This window comes from Lonchura striata, chromosome 4 (genome assembly GCF_046129695.1).
Source record: "Lonchura striata isolate bLonStr1 chromosome 4, bLonStr1.mat, whole genome shotgun sequence".
NCBI lineage: Eukaryota > Metazoa > Chordata > Aves > Passeriformes > Estrildidae > Lonchura > Lonchura striata.
The window spans coordinates 69,450,143-69,459,534 of NC_134606.1; the positions used below are offsets into that span (position 1 = coordinate 69,450,143).

Here is a 9,392-nt window from a genome sequence, read left to right on the forward strand (position 1 = left end):
TATTATATCTGCTATGTACACATTACACTGGTAAGTACATCGGGTTTTTTATTGACAATGCAAAGTGCAAGCACGTTAGCATAACATCATTACGTATCATTATCACTACAGCTTCAGACACACCAAAAAGCAGGTGCACGTCGTGTTAAATCACTGTGTGTGTGTTAAACCCTCTGAGAACCCGAGGCACTGGCACACATCGCCTTTCACCGCCCAGGGAAACTTCCCTCGCAGGCCAAGCACAACCGGAGGAGCCTGAGCTCCCGCCCCCTGGCCTCACAGACTTGCTGCACGGCGTTAACCCACGCCAGAGGGAAAACACAGAATGCCCGACACCGGAGGGGCTTCTCCTAGCACCGTTCCCCTATGCAGCGGCCGGGACCACGGGAAGCACAGCAGGACCGGCACCCGGGGGTCACCACACTGCCCTCCAGGGTGGAAGGATAGGCACCAGGCCTCCTCCCCGTCCCGGCCCGGCTGAGCCCCGCGCCGAACCGCGGCTCCTCCCGGCGCGGGGGCGGCTGCGTGCTCCCGGCAGGCCCAGGGCAAGCGGAGGGGCCGACCCCTGCGCGCCGGGCCCATCCCGGTGGCGAGCGGAGCGCAGCCCGGTCCCGGCTCCCCCCCGCACTTACGCCATCGCCCTCCGCGGCTTCTCCCCCGCGGACCCGGAACCGGCGGCGGCGGTGGCAGCCGGGGCCCTCCCGCACCTCACGGTGAAGGCGCGGCCCCGCCCGCGGCGCCACCGCAGCCAACCGAGAGGCGCCGCCGGCCCGCGCGGCCAATGGCGGAGCCGTCCGCCCCCCGCGGGGGCGGGACCGAGGCGCCGCTCCGCCAATGGCGAGGGGCGGCGCCTGCCCCGTGTGCGTGTGCGGGGAGCCGCGCCCGCCCCTCCGTGGCTCGCGCAGGCGCGGGCACAGCTGGAGCCGCCAGATGTGCGCGGCGCGCTGGGGGCCGCGGGCGTGGCCGCTGCCGGTACCTTGCGGGGCTGGCGGGCGCACGGCCCCCAGGTTGGAATCTCGCTAATGGATGCCGCCCCCGGCGCGGTTGGCTGCCCGTTACGTCGGGAGAAGGGGCGCTGCCCGCCCGGCAGCGGCTGGCGGAGCGAGCGCCTGCGCGCCCGCGGCACCTGCCGTTCGCCCGTGTCCTCGGAGCGCTTAAGTGCGAGGCACCAGAGGGGTTTGTTCGCCGAGCCGCCCGGTAACGGGCTGTTCGTTTTCCCGCCCTTTGTTTTGCCCTCCGAAGCAGGTGAAGATAACTGGCCCCCCGAAACCAGATAAAAAGTGAATTTTCAGACATTTTCGAGCACATGTGGCCGTGACTTGACTGCCAGGTGTAGCCAAACATGATAAGTACACACGTTTCTTTAGAATCGCCCAGACATGATAAAACACATAGATTTCTTTAAAATCACCCAGGCGTGCATCCTCCAGCCTTCTGTAGCACGCTAGAAGAAACCAAAACAGTGACTGTGTTTGTGTGTGTGTACATGTACCTTCTTCCATGAGGTCCTTGCACACTGTCAACACTGGTGCTGAGCTCTACATTTCTTCAATGCCCCTGAGATTTCCAGAAGCTGCGCCATGGCATGTCTCCTGAGGGAACACCCATCCTCGGGCGCCTGGATCAGAAGGCTGGTTGCACCCCCTGGTACCTGCAAAATAAATCCTGTGGGTAAGAAACACAGATTCCCTAAGCCGCGGTGTTGCTTTCACTAGCCTGACAGTGAGACGTGTCTATGGGCTACCTGGATTTGCTTTGGCCAAAGTGAAACTGAACCCAGCAGAGCAGAGGGCTCGTGGCTCCTCTCTGTGAGCTACATGTTCCTGCCTCATGGCTCATGTCTGCTCAAGCATTACGCATAGTTTTCCCTTCAGAGACAACTTTCAGCTGGATCAGCAAACAGTGAGCATGAGCCCGCTCGCTGCACAAGGGCATGGATGCCCTGGGGGCCTGGCAAGAGCTCTTAACCTGGCACAGAAAGGCACTGGCAGGATTATCCCTTGAGCAGTGCCACAAACCACAGGTGAGCCCTGACCCCACTGCCTCCAGCACCCTGCTGGACAGAGCTGTGCTCAGAGCAGCTCCAGGCATCCTCCACCCAGCAGATGAACCGGAATCGAAGCCAGCATTACCTAACAAGGTTTATCCTCACTGTTGTCTATTACATTCCCATCATACTAAGCATAGCAAGAAAAATATTGTTTAAGTATTCCTGGTTTTTATATTGAAGCCCCTGCTTCCACCTCCTTCCCTGCTGGTGCACTCCAGCACTCTTCCCTGATCTGCTGTGCTGAAGGGACAGAGTCTTGGGAGGCTCTTCCAAATGTTTTGATCCACATGGTGCCTGAAGTCTTTAATGAGGTCCATGCAGATAAGTCACACAAAGAAATTTTAGCTCAAAGCTATCATTATAACCTGGGGAAGGTGGGCCTGTGCCTGCTGTAAGAGATGGAGGTTAAAGCTTTAATGGTGATACAGGCCTGGCTGGAAAACTGAAATATGGAATTAACACGAGGAAAAATATTTACTCCTCTACACCTTTGAACTTACTTGTTTTCTAAAGGACACTAATACTCACATTCTCTGTAAAAGAAGTGTGCACTTTATTCTCACAAAAATATTTTTATGTTTGACTAGACTTATTTTTAAACTCCTATCAATACAGGGCAGAATGTGTCCCAGAACAACCAAAATAAGGCAGAGGGAGAAATTATATCTATTCTTAGTGTAATCTCACAATTTAAAGTTACCAGGTTTGAAATAGAAAAGCCAGGGTAGTCAAAACCCTGGGTCTTATTCCAATTCCATTGTTGGGCATGAAATGGAGAGGCTTTAAGTCTACTTGTGCAACAGATAAAATCAAGTGCAGAAGTTATTCCACACAGTATTTTTTAAGCAAAAGTCAGCTTAAGTCCAAAGTGTTTATCTAAAAAATGAGCCCCTGTGTGTATTTGTAATCTGTGATTTAACAGCTTCACTTTGCCTTAGGACATGCAGCAGCACTGTAGTTTTCTACGTCTTTGATCCTTCCTTTATTAATGCAGCAAGAATAAGAACTATTTCCAAAACTGGTAACAAAGAGTAATTTTAGCAATTAGTGGCAACAGTTTGTATAATTTTTAGATTCATATTTGTTCTGTGTTCTGATCCCTCTATTTTTATGCCTGAAAATTATTTTTTCAGCATCGTTTTATTCTGATCAAGGAAATTAGTTCATCTCAGGCTCTCACCATGCCTTGCACAGGGACAATGCTGTGTCACTGCATCCCAGCCTGGGACCATGGAAAATGGGTGCCAGGGTTTTCTCTTTTTAGGTGGGCTCTTGGTGTTATGTGCAAGTTTCTGACCCCTGAGTGCAACTCCCTGAAGCACGGGTGTTGCCTGGGTGTGACAGGGACTGGAGCTGGTGGCTGCTGTAGGTTAGTGCTGACGTGAGCTTTGTGGATTCTCACAGCACCCCTGCCTGATTGCCTGCTGCTTTCTTGAAGATTGCATTTTTGGGATGTTTGCCTCCGATGCTGATTTCCATCACCAGTTTCATTCCTTCCATTGCCTCCCATGACCTTTTGGGGGAGTGTCTACCAATTAGTTCCTGATATTTCCCCCCTGCTTTCTTTTCGTTCTCTCTCTTCTTAAAGGAGTTTTTCCTTCATTTTCTTTCCAATAAGGAATGAGGCAGAATTGCTTTTCTCAGCCCTTCCTTCTGTACTGATTCTAGACAATAAAATACATTTGACATTTGAAATTTATTTGTAGAAATTACTTTTGAAAGGGTAAACTAATAATCAAAGCTTCAAGGTATCTTAGCCACACAAACCTAAAAGCTCATGACATAGGAGAAATTAATTTATTAATTACCTTTGTCTACTGTAACCCGGTTGATGACTCAGATCTGAAGCACCAGGAAAGCCTCTCCTGACACATTGAGCCATTCTCGAGGCAGCTTGAGATTTACAGATGAAATATAATGCACTGCAACACAATTCAATACCAGTAAGGCAGATTAACAAAATTACTGTAATATCTAAATCCGTATTTTGCAGGCTGAGGCTAAATCAGGGGGTTCTTACACTCCTGTTTGCTCTGCAACATACCAGAGGTTCATTTCCTTTTTGAGGCAAAGCTGGCAGCTTCTGATGGTGTTATGTATATGCACACAGCAAGAATGGCCCAGGCTTGAATGTTGTCTCTAGGGTATAATTTTTCAGTCTTGCCCAAATGTTTCTCATGGTCTAGAAAACAGAGAATATTTAATCCTTAATTCTTCCCAGAATATGATGTTGCATTTCTAGTTATCAGCATAGCAACTGAAAAGAGATTTTGTAAATGTTGTCTCATTATATAACTGTCAAGTTAAGGAAAGTTACATCCTGTATGCTTTACCTTGTTTTACATTGGGTGGCATTACCATTCACCTCAGTATGTTTATTTTCATGCCTGAAACTCCACGACTTTCTTTGTAAGCAAAGAGGAGTAGTTGAGTAAAAGCGCTGTTTTTAAATTATTTATGCCTTTTCTGCTTTGCAGTGGAAGACGCTTCTCTGAACAGTGTTCTAAAAGCTCCCAAGTCATTTAGCCCATTGCTTTATATTTGGGTGATGCCATCCAAGGGTCAAAGACAAGCTGGCGTTGAGGCTGCCAAAATTTATTCAGATAGAACCAGAAGCTGCCGGCTACTTTACGCTATTTAACAAAGGCAAAAATATGACTGTGAATATTCATAGTCTTTTCTGGGACTTAAGCCATTTACCTTGTTAGGGCAGCCTTGGCATTTTCCAGGGGAATGGAGCAGTCACTGCCCAACTGGCATTAAATGACACTCACAGGTATGACCCCTCTAAAAGTCCTGCAACAGCCCAGTAAGCAGAATCAGGCATTCACCATCGTGGAGCTGGAAGCTGATTCAGTGGCATCAGCTACTTGAAGAGACAATTCATTTAATCAGGAGGCTGTAAAGAGCCCTTCCTAGCCTTATCAGATTGAAAAGCCCTTCTCAGGCAATCTTCTTGCAGGTAGTTCTCTAAGAATACCAGGGAATTGTTTTCCTGATCTTGTGTTTGGTATCAAAGGAGGCTGCAGTGTGTAGACATGGGCATCTCACACCTTTGGTGGACCAAGAGCAGCATGGTAATCAACTCAGAATCCAAATATTTCCCTCTTCCTCCAAGCTGAGACAACAATTGCAAATAAATAGAAAAGATAAAAGCACATTACTATCACTCTGTGTATTATGAAACTTTATGCTGTCTTCAGCTCTGCTTTAGTGAGGGGTTTGAAGTTGCTGGAGCTGTGAGGATATCAATGGTTGATTTATGCTTCCTCTAAATAACATCAGCGTTTACTATATGAGTTCATTCTCGATTATATTAAAAACAAACAAACACTGATCTCAGAGATAAAGAAATATAAATATTCCTTATGCAAAATATTCACAACACTGCGAAAAATCACTTCAGCAAAGCAGAAGCTGCTGGGTTAAAACACCCACATCCTTTAATTTCAGGGCAAAATCTTAAATTCCTTGGTTCTTTTCATCTGAGGATAAAATCACAAACAGTTCAGAAAACAAATATTAATAATTTGTTTTAAGTACATAATTTGCCAGAGCTGGAAGTCGCTTGTTATCAATTACAGAATTAATTTATTCCATACTTGACCTTTCAGTACTCAGTGTCTTCCAAAGCATATTTATTCAAGGAGTTTCACTGAACATTGCCTGTCTCCCAAAGGACTTCCCCATTCCATGGTGCACCCAGAAACTGATTCTCAGACAGGTTCCTTAACTGAGGAAATCATCCTTGCTCCATGAATAATTTACTGGTGTCTGGATATGTGCACCTAGATCTTATGTGAATACAAAAAAAAAAATGTAGAAAGATCAAGATATTCTTCATTCAATCCCTAAACAAAATGCAAAGGAAAATATAACTTACCTTATATAAAGAATATGCTGTCATATTCCTCTAAACTATGCAATATAATTTTCACTTTGATCAGCAGTCAGAGTAGACTATGAGAATACTAACAAAACATGTTCAGTTTTATTAGTTTCTTCATAAACTCTTTCCTTCTGGTGTAATTAATGAGTGTGACTCTAAACCAACACTGATAATAAAATCTGCATTTTAGATACAAGTGTTATTTAGCCATATTCTCAGGACTGTTCTTGTGCCTCTCATTCAGACCTATTGGACACAGATTATCCTGTGAGGAAAGAGGCATGAAGCACACAAAATTAACAGTGATTTCAGCAAGCTGATTCAGTGACATCAGTTACTGGGTATCACTTGTAGAAACCAAAAATTTGCTAAAATTCATCTATCAAAAGTGTTTTCAGACAACACTAAACATCCTATTTCTGTGAAAAGCTGGTACTTTTAATTTCAGAAAATGACAGATGAAAACAAGCAAACAAGTAGGCATTCCACGAGATCCCATTGCTGTATCTTGGCAGTCCCTAAAACACACTTGAGTGCCCTTGTGTTGCACCTACAACATTGTACACATTTTTGCACCAAATCCTTCTTTTAGTATTTTAAAATCCCACTTTTCTACCCCACATCACTTGCTGGATGGGCACATACAAAGTTTAATTGTGCTACTACTTCCTTTGTTCAGTATGGACTTTTTGGTATGGATTATAACTTCCTTACCCTTAAGAAAATGGTTGCTGTTGTGTTTTGCTGTGATCGGTTCACTGAACCCACTAAAAACCTGTGCCTGGCTTCAGGGCAGTATTTGGATGCCCCTAACAATTCTGGACATCTTCCCAGCTCCTTGACATGGCCCAGTGCCACCATATGCACTACAGGTGACAGCAATATCCAGCGGTGTAGAGCTCTGTCTCCCCATCTTGTTTCTGGCCAGTTGCATTCTTGATTTATACTGGATTTTATTGTGTCTCCAGCCCTATAAATAGTTATCTGCAGGGTAACTAGAAGCAGCTGTGTCCATTCCTCCAGTGTTCATATCTTACATTTCACGCACTGCGTTTTATGCTGTTCTGCTGGTAATAAATGGCGTCAGATGGTGGTTAGCTTTAGGCTTTAAAATTTCTCTTATTTTTAGTTATTCCGGCTCTCAAAAGAAATGCATTATACTGAAACACACTATTATTAGACTTTTTGTGCTAGATGTATAGGCATATAGTATAAGCCGTTTGTCTAGGCAATCTAAAACCCATTTTGAACATATAATGAGAAGTATTTACCGAGTAAAGTTTCTTTTTCAAACTGGAGACCCCATTCCTGGCACTACTAATTATCTAGAAGAATGAACTGCCACACAGCAAGTGGGTGTTACACTCTGTTGCCAGAGAAAGAGGTGCAAGCACATTCTTTTTGGTGGTTCATGACTATTTTTAACTTTAATTTCCTTTGTAATTATTTCCTTCCCTAGATTCATAAATCTGCAGTAGCCTGTTATATAAATCTCAGCTATCCCATGTTTACAAATAATTCTGGCTTATACTCCATGTTCTTTGCACTTTGGAAATTCCCACAGACTTGAAGTTTGGGTGTACAAAGACAGACACAGGGGTATCACCCCATGTTTAATACCAGCTCTGTACAATAAGGCTTTTTAATGGCAAATATCCACCTACATTTCTTTTAAACCTCCTCCAGCGTTTTTGTTGGAGAAGCTACTTTTCACTTGGTGTCTCAATGACTGCTGTGTGGCAGGACCATACTGAGACTTTGTGGGAGTTTATTCCTTTCATTACTTGTTCATTTTTTGGTTTAAAAGTGAAAAGGATAGAGAAATCCAACAGTGAATTCTTCATGCACAAATATAACAGGGATTTTAAGGGGTGATATAATTGTGCCACTGAGGGAATAATGACACTTAAGTGCAGATTTTAGGAAAATGATTTAGGGGTGCAAGAAGAGATCTGAAGGTAATAATTGTGGCACAAAAACCAGACCAAAGGCTGTCAAAATTGTGCTCATGGAGAGACATTAAACACAGGAAACAGTGATGGTTTATTATTGTAAATTACTGTGCAATGCAACTTACCTGTGTTCAGTGCTTGAAATCCTTGTGCCCTAAGTGACCAAAGGCTTTGGAAGTTGCCTAGGAGATCCTCTGGCACTTTATACACCTCTAATGTCATCTTTTCCCAATCTTTTGTGGATAGCTGCTTGGCAGGATTACTTTGAGGTACAGAGGTGACCACACTCAGCTAGAGCAATGCCTGCTCCTGTGAATGGTGCTTCAGATCTGAGTCATCAACCAGGTTACAGAAGACAAAGGTAATTTAATCAATTAATTTCTCCTATGACATGAGCTTTTAGGTTGGTGTGGCTGAGATATCTTGAAGCTTTGACTATTAGTTTACCCTTTCAAAAAGTGTGTTTTCCAGGCTTAATGGGAAAAATAAAAGCTGTAAGGACAGTGTGTTAATTCACTGTGGATACCCCCACTTCCAAATGCTGCAGTGTCAAATTGCAAAGATCCTGCATCTTACCTTCCAGGCTCAAAACACTTGAGCTTGAGCAAGGTGACTTAAAAAATGTCACTAAAATAACAAGCAGCAGTAGAACTAGAAGAGGAAAGGCTTCAAGACATACTGCATCCAGGGAATAAATTAATGAAGTGTCAGCTGATCATGGAGCTCTGGCCCACAGGGAGCTCCCAAGCCCTCAGCTTGGAGAGTGGGATCATGGCAGGAGAGAGCAGAGCACAATGTGAGGCTTGCTCCTGTTCTCAGTGAAATCACTGGAAGTTGTGACCATGGCATGCATGGAGGCAGGGTGCATGCCATTAATATTCCCCAGAGACCCAGAGGAAGTGTTGCTGACACTTTCATAGAGTAATTACTGCAGATCCCACCTGAGTAGTGCACAAAGCAGTGCAAATAAATATAATGTTACAGGTAATAAAATATGATGATGAAAACTGGCTGATGGTAATACTTAGCATTGCTAATACACAGCTCACAAGCTTGAAGACATGCTATTTTGGCGATTTTAACTAATAAATTCTTCACTAATTATATTTACAAGGAGTAAGTAATTTATAAACAAACAATTTATCACATTTGCATTCATTAAACTAAGCAGCTTCCCTGATTATATTCTGACTATTCTGCCATTTGCCACTCTGCAAGAGTGAGGTGGTTTTTGCCTTCAAATAAAATCAGCTCTTAATTTTTTCCAACTCATGGGTAGCTGCAAATGACAGCTAAACATTTTCTGTTTGCACAGTGTGTCCTCTCCATCTACCTGAGCCATCCTTGAAAACAGACAACACCAGCAGGTGCCCTTGAGCCACAGGTCAAAGTTACTGGAACTGTTTTTGTTGAAAAGAGAACACTGCTCACCATTTCTGTGCTGCCTCAAAAGCTGTTATCTGGAATCCTGGATGCTTCCTATGGCAGTGGCCAGAATGGG

General features: G+C 44.5%; 1 protein-coding gene across 4 annotated transcripts in view; it reads right to left on the bottom strand.

Moving 5' to 3' along the window:
- Positions 1 to 759, bottom strand: part of BLTP1 (bridge-like lipid transfer protein family member 1) — an 86,758-nt gene extending 85,999 nt beyond the window's left edge. For all 4 annotated transcript variants that reach the window (XM_021554956.2, XM_021554953.2, XM_021554951.2 and 1 more), the window contains exon 1: positions 633 to 759. The gene's annotated coding sequence lies outside the window, so the exon portion shown is untranslated. The remainder of the gene's footprint in view (positions 1 to 632) is intronic.
- Between the last annotated feature and the right edge of the window lie 8,633 nt (positions 760 to 9,392).